We start from the raw sequence: 14,565 nt of genomic DNA on the forward strand, positions 1-14,565 counted from the left end.
CTGGCAGGGGGAGTTTGGAGTCTCCCCCTCCACGCTGGCTCCTTCCTCGCTCCCCTACCTTTTGTGTTGTGGGTGGAGGCCCGGTGCTGGCCCGGGGACGGTGGCATCTCTCGGGCATGCTTGCAGCCAGGCACAGCCGGGTGATGGAGCTCTGGCCAATTATACAGAAGAAGTTGTTAAAAGGGACTCCTTTTGCTCTGCGTGTATGTTTTTTACAACTTTATTGAGGCATCACTGATTCACAGCAAACCACTCGTGTTTACAGTGCGTGATTTGATGAGTTTTGACACAGGCACCTACCGTGAAACTGTCACCAGGATCAGATATCGAGCATCCTCATCAACCGGGAACGCACTCGGTACGCGTGGTAAACATCCCTCCCTCCGCCCCCAGCACTAGGCAATCGCAGATCTGCTTCTGTCACTGTAGATCGGTTGGCATGTTTGGGTTTACAGAAGTGGAGTTATAGTGTAGGTGCTCTGTGGGGGAAAGTCTGGCTTTTGCCATTGAGTGTAATGATTTTGCGATTCACCCGCGACATTGTGTGTCTTAATAAGTCATCGCGTTGGCTGTTGAGTAATATTCCACCGTATGAGCTTGCTGTCATTTGTTTTCCCATTCACCTACTAATGGACATTTGGATTTTTCCAGTTTTGGGCCATTGTATACAGAGCTGCCAGGAGCATTCGTGTATAGACTCTGTGTGTGGACATAGTGCTTTAATTTCTAATGGGTAAATACCCTAGAGCAGACTCATGGATCTCACAGAGGGTGTTTTGTCTCCCTCGTTAAGAATCTACCAGACTCTGTGACTGCACCATTTTACATTCCCACCAGCAAAGTGGGAGAGGCCCAGGTACCCACACCCTTCCCGGCACTTAGGATGGTCAAATCTGAATTTCAGCCAAAAGGTTTTAATTCTTATTGTCCCAGTGACCGGCAATGTAAAGAATCTACTTTAGTGTTCAAATCCTTTTCCCATTTTAAACAAATATGCTGTTTGTGTTATTTTTTATTCAGTTGTCATGCTGTTTATATATTTTAGACACAATTTATCTGTCAGGGTTATAGTTTACAAATTTTGATTACTTACCAATAATTTTTTTGCTTGCTTTTTGGTTTTCTTAAAAATGCCTTTGAAGGAGAAAAATATTTTAATTTTGATAAAGTCCATCTTATCAGATTTTCTTAGGTCATTTGTGTTTATTGTGTGAGGGCATCTATCTTAACCAATGGGTGGTGGTGAGTACATTACAGAAACCAGTCCACTTTGTGTCTCACAATCTTGCTATTCTCACATTAGTCCTAGTACCTTGTAAATGTCTTAATTTTTTTTTTTTTACATAGATAACTGAATTAATCTGTTCTCTGTTGCTATAACAAAATACCTGAGGGTGGGAAAGGGGAGAGGATTTGGGCTCACGGTTCTGGAGTCTGGGAAGCCCCAGAGGATGGCGCTAGTGAGCACTGTGTACAGCCTTTATTCGTGTTAGAAAGTGGAAAGGCCAACAGATGCTAGGGTAGTCCTGCTTTATGACAACCCAGTCCTAGGATAACTAATCCAGTCTTTGGGAGCAAGAGCTCCCGCCTGTAAGAATTAACCCAGCCCCTCCAGAAGAGCATGACCCTTCCACAAGGCCCTAATCACTTCTTGAAGGCCCAGCCGCCTAACATGGCCACAGCGGGAGATGGAACCTTCACGTTGTTGGGGACAAACCGTATTCAAACCATTGTGATGATCTGCGGTCTGCCATGGGAGGATGATTTTGTGTCTTGCTTTGCCATCGGTGTGACTTGTGTGTTCCTGCTTCTTGCACTGCCTGGAACCCACTGCTATCATGCTGACCAGGAGGGGTGAGACTGGGCGTCCTTGTCCTGTTCTTTGTCTAGGGCACGAGCACCAGTTCGTTCACTATTTAGTGTAACTTACCGGCTGAGCCTTTAAATTTCTCTAAGTCACCTTTTGTCTGGTCAAAAAAATTCTTCTCTGTTCCTGATTTACTAAGTCTTTATGAAGGATGGAAGTTGAGTTTGTAAAAGAATTCATTTGCACTGAGGGTGGAGGTGCATGCCTGCAGTCCCAGCTACTTGGGAGGCTCATGAAGGAGGATTGCAAGTTTGAGGCCAGCCTGGGCAATTTAGCAAGACCCTGTATCAAAATAAAAATTTAAAACGGGCTGAGAATGTAGCTCAGTCCTAGAGCGCTTGCCTAGCGTGTGCAAGGTACTGAGTTACATCCCTGGTTCTGAAAAAAAAGATTGTTCATATCTGTTAAGTTGAAAGTGATCATAAGTGTTTATTTTCAGTTTGTTAATATGTTGAATTAGATGGGTTGATTTTCAAACGTTCACCCAACCTTGTATTGCTGGAAGAAACCCCACTTTGACAAGGTATCATTCTTTTATGCTCTGTTCATTTCAATGTGTAATTTTATTTGCTGAAATTTTATGTGCATTGCTTGTCAGTCTTTTGGCTAAGAGCAAGTAAAAAATTGCCTGAGTATTTGTGAAGAATATTGTCTGCAGCCTTCCCCTCCAGTCATGGTGCTATCCAGCTTTGGTACGAGGGTCCCGCTGGTCTCAAAAATAAGTCAAAACGTTCCTTTCTCTCGATTTTTTTGTAAGAGTTCTTGTAGAATGGCTTCGATTTCACCAGTAAGTGTGAAAAGCCATCTGGGCCTGGAATTTTCTTTGTGGAAGCTTTTAAACTACAGATGTCAGTTTTTAAATAAATGTGGAGTTGGCTCTTCAGAGATCTGTTTGTGCTTAGGACAGCTTTGCTGGTTTGTGTCCTTCAAAGAATTTTGCCAGTTCACCCAAGTTGTCAGATCTGTTGGCGTAAAGTTGTTCAAAATATTCACTTGTTATCCTTTTAATGCCTGTAGGATCCGTGATGGTCCCTGTGGTCATTAATAATGACGGGTCAGCCTGAATGGAGTAAGAAAGCCTAGCAGGGTAGTGAGGCGCGGGTCTGGGTGTATCTGTGGATGACTGACAGTCGGCCGGCAAACTGAGGGAGGGTCCACCCCATAGGTGGGTGGTGCCAAGCAGTAGGTCTGTAGCCGGGATGGCACAAAAAAGGGAAAGAAGAAGAAAGCTCACCCCATATGCTTTTGTAGAGCTGCAGTCTTCTTGAGAAAGTGCCTTCTTCGCTGTTGTCACCTTTGAACACCAGGCTTCAGCTCCTCCAGCCTTTGCCTGAGTTATCTCTCTGGGCACTGAGACACAATATCCAGCACCACAGATGTAAGGAGAAAAGGTTCATCACCGCTCACGGTAGCCCAGACTCCAGTCCGTCGTCAGCTGGGTCCAAGGCAGGGCAGCATAGCAGAGGGGCATGGCGGAGGAGAAATAGTTCATGGCGTGACGGTGGGGAGCAGAGAGGTCAAGGGAGAAGGGAGGGAGATGGATCCTTCCCGGCCGTGCCCACTGACCCACTTCCTCCCACCAGGCTATACATCCCAACCTCATGTTTAGCTACAAACCGATCAGTGGACTAGTCCACTGGTAGCACAGCCCCACGGTCCAGTCACCGCCCAGAAATCCCCATGAAGGCATAAGGCTTTGGGGGGCATCAAGACAGAAAGCAAAACAGCTTCCCATTGCAGTCTCACACCAGCACCCCTCCAGTTACTTTCCAGGCCCTTGACCTCAGGCTGGGGTCGCATCCTTGTTCTGTGGTCCCATCTTTTCTGGTCAAGAGCTTCTGGACCCTTTCTCTCTCTCCCCAGCATACAGATGGCCACCATGGACACTCCTGTCTCTGATCCTGTAAGCCCACCTAGTAAATTATCTTGCATGGTTGTACACATATTTTCTGTTGGTTCTGTTCCTCTAGAGAACCCTTAGTATTACATTCCATCTTTTCTCCTCCTCAGTGTTGGTAAAATATGTTTTCTTTTTTATTTCCTGATAAGTCTGGCTAAAGGTTTGCAATTTTATTGGTTTCTTAAAGAAAAAGCTTTTGCTTTCATTGATTTTTTGATTGTTTTAAGTTTTCCATTTGATTAACTTCTGCTTTTAACGTTATAATTTTTTTTCCTATTTGCCTTGGGCTTTTTTTTTTTTTTTTTTTTTTAGTTTTTTAAGGTTGAAACAGAGGCCCTTGATTTGAGACCTTTCTCCCTCATAGTAAAAACATTTAAGTGTTATCAGTTTCCTTCAAATCATTGCTTTAGCTGCATTTTATATACTGTATTTCCATTGTATTCATTCAAGAAAATATTTTATATTTTCCTTTGTGACTTTCTGGGCCCATGAATTAGTAAGGAGTGTATTGTTTCGTGTCCAAATGTTTTGTGATTTTTCTAGGTGTCTTTCTGTTGTTGGTTTCTAATTTAATTCCATTGCGATCACAGAATATATTTTGCAGAATTTCAATACTTACTATCTTAATTATCCAAATATATATCACCTTGGCAAATGTTTTTGTGCTCACTTATGAAAAATGTGTATTCTGCTGGTGTTAGGTGGAGTGTTCTATAAATGTCAAGTTCACTGATAGTGTTGTTCAGGTCATCTATGTTTTGTTGATTTTCAGCCTGCTTTTGTCTTTTTGTTTTTTTGAGACAGGGTCTCGCTATGCAGTTCAGGCTGGCCTTGAGCTCACTTTGCAGCCCAGGCTGGTTTTGAACTCAAAATGATCCTCCTGCCTCAATCTCCTGAGTGGTGAGATTATAGGCGTGCACCACAATGCCCAGCTTCCATCGTGTTTTTATCAGTTATTATCACATGTTGACATTTCCAATTAATATTTTTAAGTTTCTCTTTGAAATTCTTTTAGTTTTTGCACCACGTATTTTGAAGCTCTGTTATTGGGTGCGTAAACATTCAGGGTTGCTATGGACTCTTGAAAAATTATCTCTTTACCATAATGAAAGTTTCCTCTTTCTTCCTGGTAATCTTCTTTTCTCTTAAATCTACTTTGTTTGATACTAGTGAAGCCACTCTAGCTTTCTTTTGATTACTATTAATATAGTCTTTTCCTATATCCTTTACTGTTCATTTATTTGCTTGCACTTTTTAAATCTGCTCCATCAGTCTCTGCTTTCTAACTGATAAATTTAGACAATTTATATTTGGTATGATTATTAATATGATTGGGTTAAAATTTGTTATCTTAATACTTATTTGTATTTGGACCCTTTGTTCTTAGTTTCTTTTCCTGTCTTCTTTTTGAGTTGAGTAATCGATAATTCTTTTTTATCCTCCTCTTGTTGGCTTATCAGTGGAGTGTGTGTGTGTGTGTGTGTGTGAGTTTTACGTGTGCTGTGGTGTTGTTCAGTGATTGTCAAGGTTTGCAGCATGCATCTTTAACTTACCTACCTTCAGATAATATTACTTCATGAATAATGTAAGGACCTTAGAACCATTACTTTCATTTTTTCCCGCCGCATGCATATTGTTTCTATGTGTGTTAAAAGTCCTACAATACATTTTTATTATTTTTTTGCTTAGTGAGTTAAGTATTCTGTTAAGAGATTTTTAGAGGCAAAGGGGAAGAAAAGCCCATTATACTTCCCTGTGTAAGAGCCACTTCTGAGGTCTGCATTCCTGTGAACAGGTTCAGATCCCATCTATGATCATGCTTTTGCTGCTCCAAGAACATTTTAACATTTTGAGCGGGTCTGCTAGTAATGAGTTCTTTTCAGATTCTCAAGATCTGAAAAAGGTCTTTATTCACTTCTGTGTTTGAAAGATGTTTTCTCTGTGTATTAAATTTCAGGTAGACAATCGTTTTTTCTTTTAATAAAGATGTCACTCTATTTTCTTTCAGCCTGGGTTGTTTCTGTTGTAGTCTATTTTCTGCTGCTGATAACAGGATATCATAGACAATGTGTATTACAAAAAAAGGAGGGTTATTTGGGCCCGTGGTTCTGAAGGGGTACGTTCAACGGGCCACACCTGCTGGTGGCCTCCTTGCTGACAGAGTCTGGAGGTGAACAGGGCCACACATGGTGAGAGACAGGGGGCATGTGTCTGTTCTGCTCTGTTGCCCTCTTCTTATGAAGCCACCAGAATCTAACCAGGGGGGCTTCACAAGGAAGACATGATCATCTTCCAAAGGCCCCTAACGCTAAACACTATGACCCACTTAAGTTTCCATGCACTGGACACCTCTCAGTGGGAACTAGATTCAACATAGGAACCCTTGGGGGTACACAAACGTATCCCGTGCACAGTACTTTCCAATAAGAAGTTTGTTGTCATTCTGACCTTTGCTTCTCTGCTGACAGTGTGTCTCTAGACTCTGATTTTCTGGGTTTCTGCAGCTTGATTGTGATGTATCTTGGTATGATTGTCTTCATAGTTTTTCTTTTTCTTTTCTCTGCTTAGATCTTCTCTGCTTAGATCTGCTACAGATCTTGAATCTGTAGATTTATAATTTTCATTAAATTTGGAAAAAAACAGTCCTTATTTTTCAAATACATTTTTTTTCTGTTGTATTCCCTTCACCCCTCACTCCGGAGGAATCTGTTACACATGTATTAGGTCAATTGTATGGTCTCACAATGCTATTTATTTTTTATTTTGGATAGTTTCAATTGCCATCCTTTTATGTTTACTAATCTTTCAATTTTGCAATATGTAACCTGCTATTATTTCTCTCTATTGAATCTTTTATCTCACATAGTTTATTTTTTAACTTTGGAAGCTCAAGTTGGCCTATTTCTCTTTTCTTTATGCTCATGATTTCTTCTATTGCCTCTTTTATCATCTACTTAAGTCATTCTGTCATCTGGTCGTTTCTAGACCTGTTGCTATTGATTTTTCTTCCTACCTGGGGTGGTAGTTTTTCCTTCTTCTGTGGCTGGTAATTTTTGATTGGATGCGAGGCTTTGTAATTTTACTTCGGTAGGTGCTGGGGTTTACCTTTGTCTTTAAATATGTCTGTGTGGGGTTGGGTTCTGATGTGCAGTTAAGTGAGTGGGAGGCAGTCTGATCCCCTCAAGGCTTGCTTCTGAGCTCCATAAGCAGGTCCCAGTCAGCTGTTAGCAGAACACACTCTGTCCTCATGAGATCTCTGCATGGCCGCTGTGAGGAAGATGAAGGGTCTCCCTCCTCTGTGAGCAGGGTTTGCCCTTCCTCCTCCCTTCCGGTGGCTTTTCTCTCAGCAGCGGCAGCTTACTCACACTTTAACACGATGGTTACACGGCGGAAGCCTGGAGCCAAACCCTTTGCAGGCCTCTAACGCTCTCTTTCCGTGTGGCTTTCTTCTCCTTGATCTCCTTGGAGATGTGATAACTGGAGCTCCGGGAACCTTCCTAGACCAGGAGCTGGTAGCAGGGTGGAAGACACAAGCTGAGGATACAAAGAAAGGTAGACGGACTGAAGGAGCCCGTCCTCGGTGATGCTGGAGCAGCCGCTGCAGCGCTCTGTGGCTGGCCTCTCAAACTCTTTGACTTGAAAAAAATAAACTCTTGTGCATTTAATCCTCGGTTATTTTAGGCTTCCTGCCTTGCAGCCAAACCTAATTTTCATGGGTACAGCCTCCCATCCCAGCACAGCTTACATCTCTCCCAAGGATTCAGATCCTGGGTGGGAGAGATGGGCTGGGCTTGGTTCCTGCATGGCTGCCTCCCCTCCCCAGCAGGCTGGCTACGGTGAAGGCGGTGGGCTCTGCCCCCAGGGACCTGCATCTGTGCTGCCCCTGCCATCTGCCCACCTCCTTTGGTCGCTCCCTTCCCCACCAACGGCTCCCCAGTTCCTGGCCCTTCTGAGTTTTGTCTGGGCTTGCTCCTGCCCCGTGACGCTGGCCCACGGTGGGTTTAGCTCCTGGCTCTGCTTCCTGACCTTCTGTCACGTCTCAATGTCACTCACTTGGCCCGGGACATGCATGGTGGGGACAGTGCGGTTGTGTGGTCTGCGGAGTCACTGTGGAGGGGACGGTGGAGTGGGGAAGTTCCGGAAGTGGCCATGGGACAGCAGGCAGGCTGTGCTCCGCTGGTGCGGGCAGCGCTGGGGTTCTCGTGGCGGTTGGGGCTGTGCAGGGGTGCCTCTGTGTACCCGATCAGCCTGACCCTGCTAGGCCGCCGCTGCCCTTGTGTACTGGTACCCAGCACTGCCGGGTTTGCCAGCCTGGTGCCTGTCCCTACATTCCCATGCCTGCCCTGCCTCTCCACTATGGGAACTCCGTTTGTTGTGGTCCCCAGATTTGTCCTTGTGGCCCAGGACGGGCTGGGCCAGCTGCTGCGTGGAGTCCGGGAGACCAGCAGGGAGAGGTTCTCACACCCATGAGTGGGTTGATGTCTTTCTTCCCCAAGTGGGGTTGACATATGTGAGTGCCATCGGGGGCCATGCGGGAGGGAGGCTGGAATGGCCACCAAGGGAGGACCTTGAGAAGACATCTATGCCCCTTCCTGGGGTTGCACGCCTTCCTCGTGTCTGCAGACGGTGACGTCTGCAGACGCCTTGCGTGGCAGCCGGTCTGAACCCCTCGCTTGCTGCAGGGACAAGCCTTGCCTATGCTGTGCAGAGGAGCTCAGGGCTGAGGGAGGGGAGCCCCTCGCCCTGGGCACACTGTGGACTCTGGAGGGCTTGTTTTCCTTCCCTGGAAAACAAGGTGCTGATGGCCACGTGCATCCCGGATGGGCCCTGCCCCACTCCAGGGCACACAGAGAACTTCAATATTATTTGTAATGTTTCTATATTTTGCATTAAAAAGGGAAAGAGTTGGCAGAATTGGGACAGAATGCCGGTGATTGTCCTTTCTGCACGGCGGTGCACAGCTGTGCCTGCTTTGTGCTGGGGACTCTGAAAGGAGCTGAATCGGACGCCGCGCTGCCCTCCCCCTCTGGGCCTGGTCTGCGGGTCACTGGCGCGGTGCGCGGCGTCCCCTGCTCTGATTTCAGGATGTGTCCCTGGCAGGGTAGGGACGCTGCCAGCCCAGCAGTCCTCCCGTCCTCGTTCTTGCCGCATGCCAGCTCTCAGTCCGGCTCGTGGCCGCTGGGCTCAGGCAGAGGAGCAGATGGCTGCTCTATGGGTATCCGGCCCCCCCACATGCCTCTCCCACCGCCACTGTGCCTGGGCCCTGCTGCCTTCCAGGGGCTCCGCGGGGCTGAGAGCTACGGGTCAGGGGAGGGCAGGAAGGATGGATGGGCTAAGGGGCAGAGAGGCCGTTCTCTCTCCCCTGAGCCCTTTGCAGCCCCCTGGGCTGTGTGCGTGGAAGGAGGGCACGGGCGGGAAGCCCAAGGCCACCTTGGGGTTGAGCTTCAAGGGATGTCCCCAGCAGGGCTCCCTGGGGTGACCAGGGTGGGAGCCTCAATCTCCTCCTCCGGTGGCCCTAATCTGCAGTCGGTATCCTCATCCTTGTGATCTCTCTTTCTTGCCCGACCCCCATGCAGAGACACAGTGGGGGTGACTTTGAGGCTGGTAGCGCTGACGGTCGGGGGAGAAGGGCGGGGCAGGCTGGTGTGAGGAATAAATACCCAAGAGAGAAGCCTGGGGCTGGGTTTGTGCCCCACCGAGGGCCCAGAGAGCTGAGTGACCAGCGCAAGCTGAGCCTCAGGCTTGGCCTTTCGTAAGCTGGGTCTAATACCAAGGACGACTGGGGTCATTCAGCAGTGTGCAGGGGAGAGCCCGTGCACGCCAGGATGCCTGGGGAGCTGCTGTCTTTGTCCCGAGGCGCGCGGTCCAGCCTGCCAGGTGTGTAGCTGTGTGTGGGCGCAGTGCTGACCGCATGAAGGTGGTGGCATTATTGCTGTGACAAACAGGAAGTCCCAGAAGTCCTCACACCTGTCCTCTGGCTGTCGTGTCGGCAGAGGCACAAACACATAGGTGGAGTTAAACACACATGCAGATGTCTGAGCTCAGGGAGCCGGGCTGTCCCTGGCTCACGCTCACCCAGGCTCTGCCTCTGGGATCTCTCTGCCTGTGGGATCACCCGGAGGGAAGAAGCGGGCCCTGTGTCCTCCATGGCTGGGAGTGCTGAGGGCGCGCCCGCTGCCTCCAGGTTTCCCACCTTGCCTCTGGGACTGGTCACAGCTGGTGGCTCCCACGGGCCCCTCAGCAGGCCCTGTGATGTCCTCGGGCCTCCAATTTTGTAGCAGCTGAGCTGTGACTTTGCTGCTCTGATGACCAGGAAGGCTTCGGGCTTCCAGCTTCCTCTCCCTGCCCACTGGACCAGGCCTGCTCAGGCCTTGCTCTCTGTATCCTCCAGTCACTGAGTCCTGTATTTTATGACTCTGTCCTCTGGCCTCAAGCAACCCCAAGAGATGTTCTTTTTCTCAGAACTCCTTAGGTTGCAAAGGACAAAAATTCAACTCTCTGCTTCAACATCAAGGGACTTTGTTGGCTCAAGTAACTAAAATATTTAGAAGCTTCAGGCAAAGCTTGATCTAGCAACTGGAAAGACCATCAACACAGCCCAGCTGTATTCTGTCTCCTTCATCCACAGGCTCCAGGGAGGCTCTCGCCAGCCTCAGCTGCTGTCCTCTTGATAGTGAAAATGCACACCCTTCATTCCCCTCTGAGAGATGGGGCCGCCCTCAGCCCTGTCCTCCAGGGCCCAGTGGCCGGAGCCAGCTGTCCTGCTGGGGGCTTCTGGCCCAAGCAGTGCAATCAGAGGCTCATTGATATGAAGGTTCTGCACAACAGAGGAACTGAGGCTCCTTCTCCAAGCAGCTGGTGAAATCTCAGAAAGCGGGTCAGACCCCGGGAGAGCCTGTGCATTTTTAGCTCTTTATTAGGGCCTCGTCCATTAATTTCTTCATTTAATATTTATTGAGCAACCACTCACCGCCAGCTCCTCGAAGGGCTGCAGATGCAGGGCTGGGCAAGACGGGGCAAGGGACAGCTCCTGCGGCACAGTGGTAGGGGTGCGGTGGAGCCGAGATCCAGGTGAGGAGCCACCCCTGGGGGCTGATGCTCAGGGATGGGGAGCATGGTGCTCTCTCCTGGCATCTACGCTGGTTGTGGGAGGAGGGTTGTCATGGTAGGGGGGAGGGCTTGCCAGGCAGAGAGAGTAGCATGTGCAGCAGTGCAGAAGTGAGGCCTGGTGCCACAGGGAGGCTTGGCTGGATGGTGAGAGTGAAGGGTGGGTGGGCCTGGGGAGGGGTGAAGAAGAGGGCAGCAAATGTAGCCTGTGTGCTCCTAAGGAGGGGTCCCGGGAACAGCTTTGGCATGGGGCTGGGGGCTCACTGACCTGCAGTTTGGAAAGGCCCCTCAGAGCTACAATGTGGAGAGGGTGTGGGAGCTGAGAGTGACTGGAAGCCAGGCCCAGGCAGCAGGGGCAAAGGATGGAAAAGTGAGGGCACTTATAAGGGTTTCCTATAGCAGACAAATCCATAGCCACAGGAAGCTTGGTGGTGGCTGTCAGGCCTGGTGGGGAGGGGAGGGGTCTCTCAGCCACTTCTCGTTGCTGGGGCAAAATAGCCGATACCCACAGCTTAAGGGCTCATGGTTTCAGAGCACGTTCAGCTGGCTCCCGGGCAGGAGGCGCATGGCACGAGGGCACAGCGGAGACAAAGGCACTCAACTCATGACACCAGGAAGTAGAGGAGAAGGAAGGAGCTAGAAACAAGACTACACCCTCTGGCGTACACCCCGCGGCCACCTCCAACCAGGCCGCACCTCCCAACATCACCTTCGGCTTCTGAACTCATTCACTGTATTTGCCAACGCGTACAGCATCCTCATGATCCAAGCACCGTCTGAAACACGAGACTCTTGGGCCATTTGAGATCTAAACCATAATATTCCACCCTGGTTTTCGAAAGACTCATGTCCACCTGATTATGTTAAATGCATTTAGTCTATCACTAAAAGGCACCAAAGTCTTAACAGTTCCAGCACTGCTGAAAAGTCCAAGTCCAAAGTCTCATCTGAGACTAAAGGCAAACTCTTAGGTGTGAGGCCTTGTAAAAATAAAAAAAGAAAAAAAGAAAGATAAATGCTTCCAAAATATAATGGCATAAGGTTAGCACTCCCATTCCAAAGAGGAAGCACAGAGGGATAGAAAGGAATGGGACCAAAGAAGACCAATATCAAGCAAGGCAAAACCTAAATCCTGCAGCTCCATACCAGTACTTGGGGCAAATTGCACTAAGATGAAAACATCAAGGGGTGTGGGTGGCTCCACCCCCATGGCATGGCCAGTTGCAGTACACACAGCCTGTCTCTTGGAGTGGTTCTGCTCATTGCCTGTGGCTTTGCTTAACAGACTTTGCACATACCTGGCATCTTCAACTTTCTAGAGTCTCCACTGTACTTTTGGCTTTACTCTGATGGTTTTATTCACTGCCCTCTCTGGGGTATAATGCCTGACATCCCAGGCTTTCTTCTAAAATCTGGTAGAAGCCTCCCTGACCACACAATTCTTGCATTCTGCATATACATAAATTCAGTACCATGTGGCTGTTGGAAAGGTCTGCTGCCGCATCAAGCAGTAGCCAGGACCTTTTGTATCATGGATGCAGAGGACTCTGAATGTTGGGATGGCTGAGCACTGTGAAATGAATCTTGGGAAACCAATTTCATAGGTAGCCCTTCTTAAGCAAGGGGCTGCTCAGGGGCTCTCTTCTCAAATGAAAGCTTTGTAGTTCTGTACCCTTGAGCCTGTGAAGGGCAAATGCTGATTCTTGAGATGCCATTAAGCCACCTTTGCTATTGTTCTGATGCAAAGTACTTGGTTTATTTTTAATGTTTGTGTTCTCAGGAACTATGCATTCCTTTGGCTTAACCTTACAGGTGTTTCCTTTCATATGAAATTGCAAACTTTCCACACGGTCTTTTTGATGCTGATTTTCACTGTAGATCTGGCTGAAAGCAGCCACCAGTATCTATGTCACATCCTGAACACTGAGCTGCTTGGAAATTTCCTCAGCCAGATTAATTGGTCCACCACCCTGACTCTTAGGCTCCCACAAATTCTTAGGATGTGGGCAAAATGGAGACAAAATTTTTGGTAGAAGGTAACAAACAAAGCCTCTAGTGCAACTGCCAAGGGAGCCCCGGTTTCCAGCTAAAATCTCCTGAGCTTGATTTTTAGTATCTGCATTTATATTTTTGTCTTCTGAGCTCTGACCAGAGTCTCAAATCAAACTAACTTTCAGTATTTTGGGGCTTCTCCAGCTGGCATCTCCAAACCTTTCAAAACTCCTCCCACAAATGAGTTCCAAAGGGTTTTCAACCACATAGTTATAGTTACAGTGATGACCCTACTGTTGGTATCAATATCTATGTTAGCTACTTTTTTGTTGCTGGGACAAAATACCCAACACCCACAAGTTAAAGAAGAGGTTTATTTTGGCTCATGGTTTATGATTGGCTGGTTTCTAGGTAGAAACAAGATGGCAGAGGGGTCTGGCAGAGGAAAAGATGCTAAACCCATGAGTGCCTGGAAGCAGAGAGAAAAAGGAGAAGCCAAGGACAAGAATACACCCTTCCAGTTAGACACCCTCAGTGACCCACATCTAACCAGCCCCACCCTCTAACAGTATGTGCAGCCACGAACTCATCAATTGGTGAATCCACTGGTGAGAAAAGAAAATGTTCTGAAGATTGAGGGAGATAGGGATTGCACATCTTGAATATAACTAAAGCTGTTGGATGATACATTTGAAATGATCAAAATATATCCTTTTGTTAAGTATTTTAATCAGCATTTTAAAAAATTCTGAAGGAAAACACAACAGAACAAAAAGTATTGGCTAATTTCCATATTGAAAGAGCTGGTGTGGTCTCAGGCCTCAAGGCCTTTGAACTCTAGGAGTATAGATCCCTTCCCAGCCCTGTCTGAGGGTGACCAAGCCCCTGTGACAGGTGGTAAGTCCTGGCAACAGAGGGTGGCAACTCTGCAGCAGCAGTAGGTCTTGGTGGTGGCCTTTTTGGGGAGTCAGGTCATTGACAGCGGCTATAGGTGGTGATAGTTTGGCCCAAGTTTTCTCTGTGAAAGTGTGTCTGAGCCAAGACTGGTCCAGGTGAGTGCCTGCCTAGCACTGAATGCCAGGCAAATCCCCCACAGTTCTGCTGGCCTGTCTGAATCTTGCATGCTGGCAGACTGGGCCACCTGAAGGGTGGGAAGGTACATGGTGCAGACAACACCATGGACCCAAAGTTGATGTAGACTGGACTGCAAGAAAATGACCGACGGGATTCACCTTGTCAGGGATGTGCTGCACACTGCACCTCTGGTGGTAGCTGCTGTTTTTGACAAGTTCTAGAAACTTCTGCAGGTCCATGGGCTGATGGGCAGCAGACACAGCTGGAATGGCCCCATTCTGTGTGACTGGCAGGGTGGAGGAAGGAATTTACCTTGCCCCAAGGGAGCACTGACCTTCACCCTCAGCTCCAGGAGGTGAGCTCTAGGCCGTGAAAGGAATGTCTTTGTTTTCCTGGGGGCTTTGCGCCATGCCTGGTTTTAGAGTGGGGGCTTTGAGCCATACACTCTCAGCTTGATATCTGGAGGGGCTGGGGACTGGGGTGACCAGGTGTATGGCTGACCCTGGAAGCCTTTTAAAGCCTTCGAAACAAATATCAAAGCACAGATAAGATGTCCTTGTTTATAGTACTCTGTGTTTCACCTTCATTCTGGGAAAGAGCTATTGCCCACACTCCGCTGGCTGGG

This window comes from Chinchilla lanigera, unplaced genomic scaffold (genome assembly GCF_000276665.1).
Source record: "Chinchilla lanigera isolate Chin_1 unplaced genomic scaffold, ChiLan1.0 scaffold00037, whole genome shotgun sequence".
NCBI lineage: Eukaryota > Metazoa > Chordata > Mammalia > Rodentia > Chinchillidae > Chinchilla > Chinchilla lanigera.